This window comes from Halichoerus grypus, chromosome 5, assembly GCF_964656455.1.
Source record: "Halichoerus grypus chromosome 5, mHalGry1.hap1.1, whole genome shotgun sequence".
Taxonomy (NCBI): Eukaryota; Metazoa; Chordata; class Mammalia; order Carnivora; family Phocidae; genus Halichoerus; species Halichoerus grypus.
The window spans coordinates 146,356,192-146,372,789 of NC_135716.1; the positions used below are offsets into that span (position 1 = coordinate 146,356,192).

At 42.9% G+C, this 16,598-nt stretch overlaps 1 protein-coding gene, 1 long non-coding RNA gene and 1 pseudogene across 10 annotated transcripts in view; 1 reads left to right on the top strand and 2 right to left on the bottom strand.

The window, feature by feature from the left end:
• LOC144381930 (uncharacterized) overlaps nt 1-12,806 on the bottom strand; it is a 31,154-nt gene extending 18,348 nt beyond the window's left edge. The window contains exon 1 of the long non-coding RNA XR_013448191.1: nt 12,742-12,806. This is a non-coding gene — a long non-coding RNA (uncharacterized LOC144381930). The remainder of the gene's footprint in view (nt 1-12,741) is intronic.
• LOC118541668 (ataxin-7-like protein 3B) lies at nt 391-726 on the bottom strand (annotated as a pseudogene).
• The window catches only part of TUT4 (terminal uridylyl transferase 4), a 124,635-nt gene continuing 120,104 nt past the window's right edge, over nt 12,068-16,598 (top strand). For all 9 annotated transcript variants that reach the window (XM_078073150.1, XM_078073154.1, XM_078073149.1 and 6 more), the window contains exon 1: nt 12,068-12,244. The gene's annotated coding sequence lies outside the window, so the exon portion shown is untranslated. The remainder of the gene's footprint in view (nt 12,245-16,598) is intronic.

Here is a 16,598-nt window from a genome sequence, read left to right on the forward strand (position 1 = left end):
TCCTGCCCAAGGTTTCAAAGCTGATCCCAGGTAATATAAAAGGATCCTAATTCCTAAATTATCCACTTTAGGATGGATCGGGGCACCTGGGTGGCTCACTCAGTTAAGCGTCTGCCTTTGGCTCAGGTTGTGATCCCAGGGTCCTGGGATTGAGCCCCACATCGGGCTCCCTGCTCAGCGGGGAGTTTCCTTCTCCTTCTCTCTCCGCCCCTCTCCCCCTGCTTGTGCTCTCTCTCCCACTCTATCTCTCTCTCTCAAATAAATAAATAAAATTAAAAAAAAAAAAAAAAGCTAGTATCTTCAGTGGGAATTGGGACTTTTGTCTGATTTTTTTTTCCCCTCTACTTAGATACCTAACTTCTCCAAACCACAGGGCCAGTCTATATTATTGTCCTGGTCACCCTCTGACCCTCTCATGTTGCAGCTACTGGAATTCTGGGAGTGAGCATTGTAGCTGCTGATCAGGCCCATTCCCAGATGCTCGAGGAAGGGAGCAAAGTGGGAGGCGCCCGCTCCCCTGTCCTCCACTGGCTGAATGCCGAAATCCTTCACACTACCAGTTTCTGTGAACTGCAGGTAGAAGTAGCCACACTCCCCCGTGCCGCGTGCCCCTCAAAGCAGAAGCCCAAACAAGAATCCTCTGTTAGGTCTACGTATCTCTCCTGAGCAGTTGGCCTCTAGCTTGTTAGTATCCAGGTTAGCCAACGAGGTTTCCTCCGTTTTCATTGGTAAACCACTGTGCAGAGGGCGCTCGTATCACTCATGGCAGCACCGGCAGCAACGCGTTGGGCTCCTCGGGGCGCGCCCGGGTCTCGAAGCCTGTCAGGGCCGTGTCCTCGGGCGGCGGGGGACCGGGGCGGGGGTGGGGGTGGGGTGGGGCGGGGAGGGGTCCGCCGGGCAGCCAGCGGCGTCTGCCGGGGCGGGGTGCGGGGGGGTCAAGTCTTTCAGTTTCTTCTGGCGTCTACCGGGGTCTGGGGCTTTGAGCTCCGGCTGGCCCGGGACTCACCGCCAAATGGTCTCCGCGCCTCAGCCAGCAGCCCCCTAAAACTTTTATTTTTTAAAAATAGTATTTTTTAATTTTTATTTTATTAAAAATAGAACTTAACCTTGAAAACACAAGTGGTCATGAAGAAATGCTTATGATTTAAGGTTAAGTGCAAAGGGGCCAAAATAATTAAGACTACAGCTATTTAGTCCAACATTGTAAGCGACTATACTCAGCTCACAGTATACGGTAGGCACCGGTAAAAGGACATTCCAATGCATACTGCCCTCTTGCAGTGGCTAGCTCTTGAACCTCTCATCCTTTGCGCTCTTGCCCTTTACTTCTTCATTTTATTTATTTTTAATTCATTTATTAAAAAAATTTTTTTTTTAAGTAGGCTTAAGAACGGGCATTCCCCTGGAACTCACGACCCCAAAATCAAGAGTTGAGTGTGCCACAAATTGAGCCAGCCAGCCAGCCAGCCAGGCACCCAACTTCCTCATTTTAGACGTGTATTTCTTGGGGCACCTGGGTGGCTCAGTCGGTTGAACACCTGCGCAGGTGGTGTCAGAGGGGAGTCTGCTTTCTCTCTCTCCCTCTGCCCCTCCCCCTGCTCATGCTCTCTCTCTCTCTCTCTCTCTCGCTCACTCTCTCTTTAAAAAAAAAAAAATCTAGAAGTGTATTTCTGACTTGGTTTTCATTTAGATTCTGCCCTACTCCTGCCAAAATATACCCAGAGACTACTTTTGGTAATGCCTCTCCATATCTGACCTAGCCCCTGGTACTCTCCTTTTTTTTAAAGATTTTATTTATTTATTTGAGAGAGAGAGAAAGCACGCCTGTGCACATGAGCACAAGCATGAGCAGGGGGGAGGGGCAGAGGGAGAGGGAGAAGCAGGCTCCCGGCTGGACAGGGAGCCAGATGCGGGGCCTCAGTCCAAGGACCTGGGATCATGACCTGAGCCGAAGGCAGATGCTTAATCCACTGAGCCACCCGAGCGCCCCACCTGGTACTCTCCTATAAGCATGAGCCAGCTGCCTTATCTTGAAGAGTTGTTAAAAAAAGAGAAAAGGAAAGAAAAGACAAGACAAGGCATAGGAAATTCAGTATACCAAAAGGCTAATAATACTGTGGTGGGATTATTGGTAGTTTATGCCACTTTTCTTTAGGGTTGAAATTTTACAATATGGTTATGATAGGTCTAGAACAAAAATACTTGAAGTTTGAATTAAAGTCACTCTGTGCTTTCACAGGTAACTTTTGAATTCTCCTCCATTTCATGATTTTCAAAGATAGATATAAAATTGATATCCCTTTAGCCAAGAAGATATGGGGTCTGAGATTCTAGCTAGGTCAGAGAAACATCTTTCTCCAAAGCAGATTCTGTATAGCCAAAATAGAGATATAAGCATATACTTCTCTTTTTTTTTTTTTTAAAGGTTTTATTTATTTATTTGACAGAGAGAGAGACAGCGAGAGAGGGAACACAAGCAGGGGGAGTGGGAGAGGGAGAAGCAGGCTTCCCGTGGAGCAGGGAGCCCGATGTGGGGCTTGATCCCAGGACCCTGGGATCATGACCTGAGCCGAAGGCAGACACTCAATGACTGAGCCACCCAGGCGCCCCTAAGCATATACTTCTCTTACCTCAAAACTTGAGATACCCCCCAATGCCTGCAGGATCAAGTCCAAGCTCTTTAATATGGCTCCCAAGACCCCTCACAATCTACTGCCATTCTCTCTCTCCAATTTTATCTCCCAGTAATCTGCTAACCTTTTTCTTTCTTCCTTACCCTATGTTATATCGGACTACTTCCATTCCTTAAACACATATTAACTTCTTCCACATTTTATTTTTGTATACCATTCATACAATAAAGAGCACCAAACTTAAGTGCACAGCTCAATGGTGGTTCATATATGTATACACATGATTAAGATCTGGAACATTTTTAGCACTCTAAAAGGCTCCGCTATAGCCCCCTTAGTCCATATATACACTATTCTGACTTCCATCAACAGAGATTAGTTTTGCCTGTTCTTTAATTAAAAAAAAAAAGGAGGGGCGCATGGGTGGTTCAGTTGGTTGACTGTCTGCCTCCATTCAGCTCATGATCCCGGTGTCCTGGGATGAGCCCTGCATGGGCTCCTGCTCAGCGGGGAGTCTGCTTCTCCCTCTCCTGCTCCCCCTGCTTGTGCTCTCTCTCTGTCAAATAAATAAATAAAATCTTAAAAAAAAAAAAAGGAAATATGCCATGTGTATTCCTCTTTCTTTTCTTTTTTTTTTAAAGTAAGCTCTATGCCCAATGTGAGTCTTGAACTCATAATCCCTAGATCAAGAGTTCCATGCTCCACTAACTGAGCCAGGTATCCCTACCACATGTATTCTTTAAAACACATAGTACATTTTTATGTTTCCTCTACTTGAGAATAAGAATGTTAAATATCTGTCATGTGCTGGTGTTCTCCCATTCTGCATCCATGGCAGATATTACTAAGTCACCATTCTCTCTTATTGTATCTAGATTGAGGTTTAGGCTCTTTTCCTAAACTGTGTACCAGTAGCCACTACTGATTGTTGAGAGTTGGCACTTGTGAAACTTCCCTGGACAAGAATGGCTTCTTTCACATGAAAGCCTTCATTTCCACCATGCACAACACATCTGATAAGTCATTTAAGTCTTGCTGACTTAAATGCCCTTTTTTTCCATTCCTACTGCTCCTGCTTATTTCAAGCTTTCATAATTTCTCACTTGATTTTCTACAACAACCCCTCACTGTTTTCCCTGCCTTCAGTTTTGGCTCCTCTATTCTTTTCTACACACTGCTGATTAATCTTTTTTAAATATCCAAATATGATATACTACATCATTCTCCTGGTTAAAACCTTTCAGGCGCTACCTTTCAGGTTAGGCCCGAGTGGTTAGCATGGTATTGCGGGCCCCGTCCATCTCTCCAGTATCATCTCCTGTAACCTGCCCTAAGGATGTCAGCTGCGTGCAGCTTTCTGAAATATGCTCTGCCTTCTTTCTCCTTTAATCTTCAATGCTGGTCTTCTCTAAATGGCTAAGTCTCCTTCACTCTTCAAGGATGTTTCAAGGATATTTATTATACAAGCTTTTATTGGTCATTTTTTCCGCTACAAATAATTATCCCTTATTTGTGTCCTCATACTACTTTATACATATACTTATTATTACAATTATCATGTATATTATTATCTGTTCACATTTCCAAGTGTTCCTTGAGGGAAGAGAGCTTTGCAGCACCAGAACTCATCACAGTGTATGACATATTTTTTTATAAGTTAAAAAAATTGTTGTAAAATAAATGTAACATAAAATTTACCACCTTTATCATTTTCAAGTGTACAGTTCAGTAGTAGTAAGTACATGCATATGGTCCTGCAGCTATCACCATCATCTATCTCCAGAACTCTGTTCAGCTTGTAAGATTGAAATTCTATACTTATTAACTTCATTCTCCCCTCCCCCCAGCCTCTGGCAACCACCATTCTACTTTCTATGATTTTGACTACTCTAGGCACCTCATAGAAGTGGAATCACACAGTATTTGTTTTTTTGTGACTGGCTTATTTCATTTGGCACAATGTCTTCAAGGTTTATCCATTGTTATAGCCTGTGTCAGAATTTCCTTCTTTTTTTAAGGCCAAATAATATTCCACTGTATGCATATACCACATTCACTGCTTATCCGTTCATCTGCCAATGGACAATTGGACTGCTTTCACTGTTTAGTTATTGGGAATAATGCTGCTATGACTATGGGTGTACAAATCTCTCTTTGAGATCCTGCTTTCAATTCTTTCAAGTATTTGCCCAGAAATGGAATTGCTGGATCATATGGTAATTCTGTTTTTATTTTATTTTTTTAAAAGATTTTATTTATTTGTCAGAGAAAGAGAGAGAGTGCACGATCAGGGAGAGCGGCAGGCAGGGGAGAAGTAGGCTCCCCACTGAGCAGAGAGCTTGATGTGGGACTCCATCCCAGGACCCTGGGATCATGACCTGAGCCGAAGGCAGAAGCTTAACCGACTGAGCCACCCAGGCATCCCTGGATCATATGGCAATTCTATGTTTAATTTTTTGAGGAACCACTATACTGTTTTCTGCTGTGGCTGTACCATTTTACCTTCCCATCAACAATGCACAGGGTTTCCGATTTCTCCACATCCTCGCCAACACTTATTGTTTTCTGTGTTTTGTTTTTGTTGTTTTTTTTTTTAAGATTTTTATTTATTTATTGAGAGAGAATGATAGAGAGAGAGCATGAGTAGGGAAGAGGGTCAGAGGGAGAAGCAGACTCCCTGCTGAGCAGGGAGCCCGATGCGGGACTCGATCCCGGGACTCCAGGATCATGACCTGAGCCGAAGGCAGTTGCTTAACCAACTGAGCCACCCAGGCGCCCCTGTGTTTTGTTTTTTTTGATAGTAGCTGTCCTAACAGATGTGAGGTGGCATCTCATTGCAGTTTTGATTTGCATTTCCCTAATGATTGGTGATGTCGAGCATCTTTTCATGTGCTTATTGGTCATTTGTAGATCTTCTTTGGAAAAATGTGTATTCAAGTCCTTTGCCCATTTTTGAATCAGGTTGTTTTTTTGTTGTTGAGTTTTAGTTCTCTACATATTCTGAATATTAATCCCTTATCACAGATAGGATTGCAAACATTTTCTCTGATTCCTTGGGTTGCCTTTTTACTCTGTTAATACTGTCTTTTGATGCACAAAAATTTAATTTTTATGAAGTCCAATTGGTCTATATTTTCTTTTTTTTTTTAAGATTTTTATTTATTTATTTAACACAGAGAGCGAGCATACAAGTAAGCAGAGAGGCAGGCAGAGGGAGAGGGAGAAGCAGGCTCTCTGCTGAGCAGGGAGCCCGATGCGGGGCTTGATCCCAGGACCCTGGGATCATGACCTCAGCCGAAGGCAGCTGCTTAACCGACTGAGCCACCCAGGTGCCCTGGTCTATATTTTCTTTTATTGCCTGTGTCTTTGGTGTCATAGCCAAAAAATTATTTCCAAATCCAGTGTTTTTGCCCTATGTTTTCATCTAAGAGTTTTGTTGTTTTAGGTCTTACATTTAGGTCATGGATTCATTTTTTTTTTTAAGATTTTTTAAAGAGTTTTTTTGTCTTTTTTTTTTTAAGATTTTATTTACTTATTTGACAGAGAGAGAGAGACAGTGAGAGAGGGAACACAAGCAGGGGGAGTGGGAGAGGGAGAAGCAGGCTCCCCACTGAGCAGGGAGCCCGATGCAGGATTCAATCCCAGGACCCTGGGATCATGACCTGAGCCGAAGGCAGATGCTTAACCGACTGAGCCACCCAGGCACCCTGGTCACAGGTTCATTTTTAGTTAATTTTTATATGGTGTTAGGTAAAGGTCCATTTTCATCTTTTGTATGTGGATATCCAGTTTTTCCAGCACCATTTGTTGAAAACACTGCCTCTTCCCCATTGAATGGTCTTAGCACCTTTGTCAAATATCATTTGACTATATAGGTGAGGGCTTATTTCTGGACAGAGTGCATGGCATTTCACAGGATACAAAGATGAATCAGATTATCCTAACACACTAGAATTGGTCATAGGGAGATTGTTAGAGTGGAGTTGGATCTCATTTTTGTTTGAGAAAAAAGGGAGAGATGATTTTTAAAGGGAGGTAAAACAGCTGAGTTAAAGAGAGTTCATGTCAGAATTATAGACCTTAAGCCCCTTTCCTGCCCTAGTTCATCTAGTTCTAGTTCACATCCTTGTTTTTATTTTTTATTATTATTTTTAAAAAAGATTTTACTTACTTATTTGAGAGAGAGAGAGAGAGTAGCAGAGGGAGAGAGAGAAGCAGACTCCCTGCAGAGCAGGGAGCTTGATGCAGAACTTGATCCCAGGACCCTGAGATCATGACCCGAGCAGAAGGCAGAGGCTTAACCTACTGAGCCACCCAGACACCCCATATCCTTGTTTTTATATATGAAGAAAAAGAGGCCTGATGTTACTCTTGAGATCAGAATTATAAAAAAAATAAAAAGTCATTATAGAAGATTTCAACTCAGCGAAGGAAGAACTTCTAACATCTAGAATACATAGATTTGAGAAAGAATGCGCTCTCTATAACTATAAATATTCAAACAGAAATTGGATGATCACCTGTAAGTTTTGCTGTAGAAGGCAGACCTGATCATTTCTTTGCCTTGCTTGTAAATATTCCATGATTGCCCATTAACTTCAGGATAAGGGCCTGCTTTTTAAAATGGCATACATAGGGATGCCTGGGTGGCTCAGTCAGTTAAGCGTCTGCCTCCGGCTCAGGTCATGATCTCTGGGTCCTGGGACTGAGTCCCGCTTTGGGCTCTTTGCTTAGCAGGGAGCCTGCTTCTTCCTCTCCCTCTGCTGCTCCCCCTGCTTGTGCTAGCACTCTCTTGCTTGCTTTGCTTGCTCGCTCTCTGACTAATAAATAAATAAAATAAAAAATAAAATAAAATAAAATGGCATACATAGCCTTTAAGATGTGGTCCTAGGTTACCTATATAGCATCATTTCCTGCCATGTATCTATGTTCTTGATATATCCAACTGTATTGTGAAGTCTGTCCTTCCTAATTCTCAGACCTTACTAAAATTTAAAAACAAAACAACAAAACAAAACAAAACAAAAACCCTCCAAAAAACAACCATCTTAAAAAAAGACTGTTTCTAACGTTTCAAGAAAGTAAGCCAGAGGGTGTGGCTGTAGCTTAAAATTCCACACATAGAATTCTCAGAACAAACTAAATGGAATTAATGCGTAGCAAGTATACACATGTGCTAGTGAGTGTAAGGGCACATGAAATCCAAATTGGGGCAGATGAGAACAAACTTCGATTTTAAGAAGAAAGGGAATTAATTTTTGGTGAATGTTACCATATAATAGACATTTATTATTATTTTTTTAAAGTAAGCTGTATGCCCAAGATGGTGTTTGAACTCACAACCCCAAGATCAAGAGTTGCATGTTCTGGGTGCCTGGGTGGCTCAGCTGGTTAAGCAACTGCCTTTGGCTCAGGTCATGATCCTGGAGTTCCTGGATCGAGTCCCGCATCGGGCTACCTGCTCGGCAGGGAGTCTGCTTCTCCCTCTGACCCTCCCCCCTCTCATGTGCTCTCTCTCTCTCATTCTCTCTCTCTCTCTCATAGATAAATAAAATCTTTAAAAAAAAGAGTCGCATGTTCTACCAACTGAGCCAGCCAGGCACCCCATAATAGATATTTAAACATATTTTAGCTTATTTAATTTTAAGAATGCAAAAAGACAAAAAGAAATAGATCCTTTACACTATTTTTGAGGTGAAAACCTACTACGTTAGGATGTTTGGTATTACATGCTATAAATAAGAATCACAAAAGTTCTCAACTTTGAACATATCTTCTACTTTATAGACAACTTAGCCTGTCAGTAAGTAATTTCTAGGTACTTTCTGTGTGTCAGGATTGTGCTGGGTACTGGGAATACAAACATGAAGAAGGCATAGGACCACATCATCGAGGGTGATATGTATGGAGCTCATCATCAGACAAGGTCTATAAAAGGTTACCAACCACTTAAGTCTCTCTCCTTGAAGAAATCAAGTATCTAGGAAAAAGGGGGGGAGCTCAGAGAAAACTTTTAGCAGACCAGATCATATCTCTTTCTTGCTTACATAAGTTCAGTGACTCCCCATTAACTACAAGAGAAAGCCTGTTTTTGTTTTTATGGCATATATAGCCCTCTGTGCTTTGTTCCCTTTATGATCTACCTGCAGATCGACATGGTTTGAGCAGACTTATCTCTGAGGTACCTTTCTTGTGATTTGGTTTACTTACCAGATCACCTTTTCATCCAATATGATTTTTGGACTAAGTTTTTCTATCACCTAGGAGGAGAATAGAATATGAATATTGATCCACTGGGCAATTATATTTCTTGTTATTTGTGATGAAATAAGACTTTAGCTGCAAGTAATTTTCACCTGAGTTGAGATGAAATTGTGCTCCCAGAAGTTCTGTACTGGAGGGCTAAATTTAGAGACTTAACCTTGCAAGTATCAGATATAAATCCTCAGTGCATTTTCTCAGAGCAGTCATTTACTGTCTTATTTCTCAGTAAGCTGTTTGGGATTCAGGGGATTCAATGGAAAGAACACAGGGCTAGTATTCTAGTCCTGCCTGTGACTTACTTTATGATCCTGGTGACTAATTCAACCTCTTATGTCCTAAGTTTCCTCATTCTTCAAGTAGAAATAATATTTGTTCTACATGTACTTTGTGATGATACACAAGATTATAGTTTAATTTTAACTCAACGAGTATGTAAGTATTATAAGGAATACAAATATGAGTATTTGTACTCAAGCTTATATTCTATTGGGGTCAGACTTATAAAAGTAACATGTAGGGATCCAGAGAAAGGATGGTTTACATTCAGTGGAGGGGATGTGATCAGGAATATTTAAAAAAGGAGATAGGAGTTGAGCTGGGTCTTGAGGAATAGGAAAGGTGGCAGAGTCACCTCGAACGGATAAGAAGAGAGAAGCACTGGGATTCTCAGTCTGGCCCCAGCTTTTCTTTCTTTATTTCTTTTTAAGATTTACTTATTTGGGGGGGGGAGAGAGAGAGGGAGAGAGAGAGAGAGAGCGCGTGCGCGCGCGCGCACACACACACACACACACACACACACAAACACAAAAGCACGGCAGGGTGGGGGAGGGATAGGGCAGAGAGACAATCTGAAGCCGACTCCCCGCTGAGTGCAGAGGCAGGGCTGGATCTTACCACTTGACCATGAACTTGAGATCACCACCTGAGCCAAAATCAAGAGTCAGATGCTTAACCGACTAAGCTACCCAGGCGCCCCTGGCCCCAGCCTTTATTTTCAGACTCATTATCTTCTGCACACTTCAGACTAAATGATGTTTTCTGAATCCGGCATGTGTCTGGCACATAGCAGGCCAGCCTCCAAGGTCCAGCTTCTACCTCTTCCATTAAAGCCTCACCCAAGTGGAATTTATCATGCTTTCTTCTGTATGAGCCCAGGCCTTTGTTAATATGACCTCTAGCTTTTATTGTAGCTTAATAGAACCACCTTCCTTGCTTAATGGTGAACTTTTTGGAGACGGGAATCTGGTACTGAACTCAATGCTTTGCTCTTAAATTAAGTAATCAGGAAATTTTATTCAATTGAACTTGTTCCAAGGACACTGGTATCACTCACTAAAGTGAAGGACATGTTGGTATCATCTTATAAGATGTCGCTATAGGCTTTAACTTTTGTGTCCTGCTGTTTTCCTTACATCATCCCCGTGAAGTAGATTTTTTTTTGCCTTTAAAAACTTAGAGATGAGGAAACTCAGAGGCATATTTGTCCAGTCATCCAGCTAAGCTCTGAAGCCAATCAGGGCTCTTTTGACTTGAAATCCACTACTCTCCGCACTCTATCTGGGCCCCGTGGCATCAGACAAGTAGGGGTAAAATGCACTTATTCTGAGAGCTCTCCTTCTCTCTTTGTAAATGGGAGCAATAGTACTGACCACATGGGATTGTTATGAGGGTTAAATGCAGTGAAATATGTGAAGTCCCCAGCTCAAGGCCTAGCACTTAGTGGGCAATACTTGGTCTCTTCTCACAAGCTTCAAATTCAAATGGACATAAACAGATAAATACTCAGTTCTGAGATATAGTGGGAAGTAGATGGGACTACACAGGAATATCCTTCTCTTTGTAACCTCTCATAGGTTCTATCCTTTGAGACATATTATACGAAATTTCATTAGACAGTATTTTGTAAATACTTAAGATTTAGCGGTTCTCCTTCACCATCACATCCATCCTTGTTCTACCCTTTTCCTGCCTAGTGTGTGTCAAATGCAAGGATTGTAGTTGTGTGATTTGTCCAATTTGAAGTCAGACGTTGGTTGAATAATGTCCAAGGCTGGGCTCTTAAAACAAAACAAAACAAAAACCAAACCAAACCAAACTAAACCATAGGTCCTCTCGGATCGTGACTTCAAATAACTATGCAGAAGAACCTATTAAAAGCAAAGGAAAAAGGGGCCCAGGGGGTGGTAGTTAATTGCAAACCCGAGTGAAATTATTTTTGAAATCTTCCCGGGGTGGGGGCATGTTAAGATTTTTCTGCTGATCCTAAATAGGCTGCGTTTTAAAAAGAAAAGAATTCCAGCTTTGGTGGGCTTGTGGCAAAGGTGAATAGGCGGGTGTCGACCCTGGTTTCCTCCGTCCAGCTCCCCCTTGATGTTCAGAAGCCCGCGCTAGGCGCCGAGGGTCCGCGGAGTCTCGGGCTAGGCCCGGTCCGTGTGCCAGGCCACAAGGTGCACGTCCAACGCCGGGCTTCCTTCGTCGGGGGCGGGGGGTAGCTTTTGGAACAAGGCATTGAGGCGGCTTTCTGGCCCTTCTTTTCGCTTGGGGGCCTCGATAGGGCGGGAGGCCCAGGAGCTAGAGCTGAGCGGCGCGGCAGTGTCAGTAACCCCAGCCTGCTCAGGCACGCCGGCGTCCTCGTTCTCCCGAGTGGGGCCCCGTCGGGTAGCGGGAGCTCGCGACCCCCGCTCGGTGGCCCCGCCCCTCCTCGCGAGCCCCGCGGTGACTTCGACCCTCCCCCAACACTAGAGGGCCCGCCCCCTCCTCGCGGGCTAACGAGTGTCCTCGCGCGCGCGCGCGCCCCTTTCCTCGGCCAGAGTGTGAGTGCGTCGCTCTCCCACCTCGGCCCCTCCCTATTGTTTCTCGCCGCCGCCACAAGCCTCCAAACGCGGCCCCTCCCCCCATTGGTGTTTACCGCTCCCCCCTTCCTCCGCCCGGGTTTAACAGGCGCCCTGGGGCCCCCAGAACCAAGGGAGGGGACCCCTGAACTCTTTCCTCTGCGTCTCCTCTTCCCGGTCTCCTCCGCGTCTCTCCCCTGCCCAACTCTCGGGGATCAGGACTCCATTCAAGACTCCGTCCCTCCCTGCTCCCCTCCCCCCTTCCCTGGCTTCCCCTCGGCCCCCTCCCCTCAGCGGGTCCTCCTTTTTCTCTCCCTCTCCCTCCTCCTCCCCCACCCCATCCCTTCCCCCCCACAATGCAGTTCGCGGCGCGGCGGACATGGCGGTGGAGTCCTGAGCTCGTCGTGTCCCGGCCTCCAGCGGCGGCGGCAGTGACGGCGGCGGCGGCGGCGGGGGGAGCGGGAGCCACTGAGATGAGGAGGCGCCGCGCGCGCCTGTAGCTCGCGGGCCTCGCAGGTACGGAGGTTCCGGCCGCGACGCAGCGCCCGGCGCCGAGGGGGTGTGCTCCGGGAAGGCCAGGCGGCTCCCTGTTCGCCCTCCTCAGGTGCCGAGCCTCGCAGGTGTCGGGGGCCCGGCCCGAGCGTGTCTCAGCCGCCCCCTTGGGGCCTGACACTTCTTTTTTTGCCGGAATGGGCTTCGGGTGTCCCATGGGAAGGCTTAGATAAGGGAGGTAGGGGCGGCGGCGGCCTGGCGGCCTGAGGAGGGCATTGGGGCGCTTTGGGGGCCGAACTTCACAGAGAGGCTGAGGTTCTCGGCTCCCGGCCGAAACCTGTAGACCCGGGAGGCGGATTTTGAGTTAACGGGATTGGTGTGAGCATTCTCTTGGGTCCAGTACGATTCCCTGTCATGTATGCTTTTTCTTTCATTTCCCCCCCGTAGATATAGATGTACACATATAACATGCAAATATACACACTCATGTAATACATAATAAATATTTTCTCCGGGCTCACCCTTTGTCGGGAAGAGAGAAGGCAGAGGTGTCTGTGTGGATTTCGTTTCTTGCTCGCCCGCCTTCTCTCTCCCCCGCCCCCCAGTCGAATGGTGATAATGAACGCTTTTGACGTGGGAAACTGAGATTCGTATTTGTAAACAGACAGCACTAGCCGTGTGTGTTGCACGCCTCCGCGAGAGGTTTCAGGTCCTTTTGGTATCCGGATTGCAAAAGAATGAGATATTTAGACCTGAAAGAAGCACATCGTCGAGGTTTCTAGTCATACCTGAATGGGATGAATTACTGTTATTTTAACAACGTTGATTGAACATTTTCTTTTCATAAGTTTATGAGATCTTTACTCAGATGAATTTTGAACCTTGTGTAAGCTCTTTTTTCGGTATACCATGTTTCTTCATTTTGATATATTTTTGATACAAAAGTAGTTCCTTACACATGTGACATTCTACTTCATTTTGTGATCTTTTTAGTGTCTAGAAAGGCAATTCAAATTGTGTATTGTTGGCGTGCATTTAGTAATTAGCTGTAGTGGATCAGATTACCTTTTGTTTCCAAAACGCCCCTCTCCCCCGCCAAGTCTTGTAGTATCGAAATGTGTAACACTTGGTGAAACAGAACATATCCTGTTTCTAAAGTAATGAGAACTATTAGCTAATAAAACTGGATAATCCCAACTGGATACGACAATTTAAGAGGGTGCCATACCAGGGAGATGAATTGTGGGATGGTTAAAAAGAAAAAGTTGACTTTTTGTTGTTGGTATCAGTCAGCATGTTCTGTATGTGAGTAAATTGTACGCTGAAATTTTCTTTAGGCTTAGCACCCTCGTAAGGTCTCCTTAAAAATGGGTGCACATTGCATCCTAGTACTTAATAGTCACAACTTGAAAAATTTTGAAATATTGCTTCATTTAGAATGCTTGCTTTAAGATAATTAATGAATTCACTAGTGTCTAGTGTGCTGTGATGCCTTTATAAACAAATTTTAAAGAGTGCTTCTTAAAAACCATATACTTTGGGGAAGATAAGCTTTTTATGCTTTGAAATTTTATGCATTTTATGCTTTAAAAATGTGATGGTTAATATAAACAAAAGAAAGTTGCTTTGAAAAAGAACTTTTAGGTAAATCTTCCTGTTATTTGCAATTTTTGACTAGTGTGGAAAATGAAAAAGCTTCCTTGAAATAGTACAGAGGCGGAAGTGAAAGTTATTGACATTTACTGTTTTAAATGTAGCAAATGTCTGAGTACAAAGAGGAAATTAAGGTCTTTTCATTGTCTTAGGTCAAGTTGTTAGCAATGCAGATAAATTTACAAGATGTTATCGTGCACATAAGTTTAGTTCAATTTTGTAATTCCTAAATCACACAGAGATTTACTTTTATTTTTAGTTCATTTAGCTAGAACAGTACAGTGTCTGCGTTATAATTTTAGACCTTTTAACATAAAAATTTATAATTGCAATTATAAATATTTCTGATTAATAAAAAGCTGTTTAAGGAGAATTTTTATTAGTTCTCAGAGCAGATTCAGTTTAGTAAGAGAACCTTTTTTGACCTCAGAGTTAACCTTGACATGCATAATAAGCATCAATTATGTTGTGTTCCTTTTTTTTTTTTTTTTTAATGTTGTGTTCTTTATAGAATGTCAAATCAGGATCTGTGGGTAGAGAAAGTTTTTTGAATTTATTTTTTACAGAAAGTTTCTGCTTTCAGACAATAAATAAGACTTACCTATAAATGCTGATGCCAGTACATTTTGTTTAGCCTTAAAAAAAAAAATCAGACCATTTTGATATAACAATTCAGTGAGATGTGTTATTTTCTAAAGTAAGCTACAAATGCTGGGATCCATAAAATAATGTTACAAAATTCAGTGAAAGTCATTACTGCAATATGTCCTAAAAAAGAAGAGTTCTTGAAAGACCTAAAGCAAGGAAAAAACACTATAGTCTACAGCAGGATAGGTGATATGTAGATTTTTTTCTTCTTAATCATAGAAGAATTAAGATTGCTTAAACTGAAGTAAGTGAGGGTGCCTGGGTGGCTCAGTTGGTTAAGCGACTGCCTTCGGCTCAGGTCATGATCCTGGAGTTCCGGGATCGAGTCCCACATCGGGCTCCCTGCTCGGCGGGGAGTCTGCTTCTCCCTCTAACCCTACCCCCTCTTGTGCTCTCTTTCTCACTCTCTCTCTCTCTCTCTCAAATAAATAAATAAATAAAATCTTAAAAAAAAAAAATAAACTGAAGTAAGTGAATTAGGATTGTTTAAGTTTTAATTCTAGAATTCTAGATAATTGTGTAATTTGGGGAAATGTTTAAAAACCAGCATGATGTCCCCAAGTATTTCTTACAAATCCAAAAAAATGCAAAGATGAACAGTTTAGATTTTTTTTCCACTTAAGTGAGAGATTTAATTTGTATGTGTTACAGTTTCTAAATTGTTTTCATATCAAATTAATTCATTGGGTGTCCATAATTATCCTGAGTTAAGGGGGAGAGAAAAGGAAACTGACATTTGAGTAACTGTTTTGTTCTAGGCATTGTGCTAGACATGCTTATGTATTTTTTGCACTTGTTCAGTGTAACAACCCTACGAAATCTTTTTTTGTAGTTGAGTTCAGTCTCTGCTGAAGATCATAGAGTTAGATTCAGAGCAGCTCAGTGTGTTCTTCCTATTACATATGCCCTGTTGCTTTTCAGATGTATAAGTAGTCTCTCAATTTTGTAGGGTAAACTGCCTAAGGTTACTCATTCATTAGTCATTTAATCATTCATCAAACATTTGCATTTGTACATTATGCTAGACACTGGTAGGTTTTAGAGATACAAAATTATTGAAGACAGTCTCTCCCTTCAGGGAACTCAGTCTGCATATAATGTAGATAAATTATAACACACTAGATCATGGGAGTTCAGAGGGAAGAAGCTGGCTCTTGAGGGATGAGTAGGAATTTGCCAGGTAGAAAAGGGGATAGTCTGGAGGCAGGTCCAGAGCTAAGGAGTAGCCTATGCAAAGATGATAAGTTGTTATGGGGCTCAGAGTAGGATGAGTGAGAAATCCAATGTGGCAAGAATTGAGGATTTATGGATAGAGTGGTGAGAGAAGTGGTTGGAAACACTAGCCAGATAGGGAAGGTTATTGTGTATGTTAAGGCCTTTGGATTTTTATTTTGCCAACAAGATCACCAAGTGAGATAGTGTTTGAGTTGTGATTAGAAGTGTGTTTTCTGACTCCTAATTTAGTATTTCTTTCTCTTCAGCTTCCTTACCAACAGAGTTTACCCCTGTTTTTGGTGGACGGTCAAGCACCCTTTTTCATGCCATTCTTTTCTCCTCTTTCTAGTTGCTGTATTTCAGATAAAACAGCTGGTTTTTTGAGGATCCTGAATGTTAAATTTCTTAGAAGATTCTTTTGAGATAAAAATACTTTTGGAAGAAATCACTTGTTATAGTTACTTAGGAAGTTTTTTCATTCCTTGACTTGGGTTGGTTGTCTAATTTCTAGTTTAGCACTAGAAAGCAATAGGATGGGGGGTTGGGGAGTGTGGGCTTCCGGCAAGCTCTGTGTTCATCAGCAAAAATGAGCAAAATGCTCATCTTTGCACAAAGCAGCCTGTACTTTCAAGAAGAAATCGGTATGTCTATAAGTCAAATAATAGTCTGGTAGTTTTATTTATTTACAAGGATTTTATTTTTAAGTAATCTCTACACCCAACGAGGGGCTCAAACTCAGAACCCTGAGAGTTGATGCTCCACGGACTGAGCCAGCCAGTTCCCCCAATAGTCTGGTAGTTTTAAGTGGGTATTTGATTTACAATGATAGGGGGCGCCTGGGTGGCTCAGTCGTTAAGCGTCT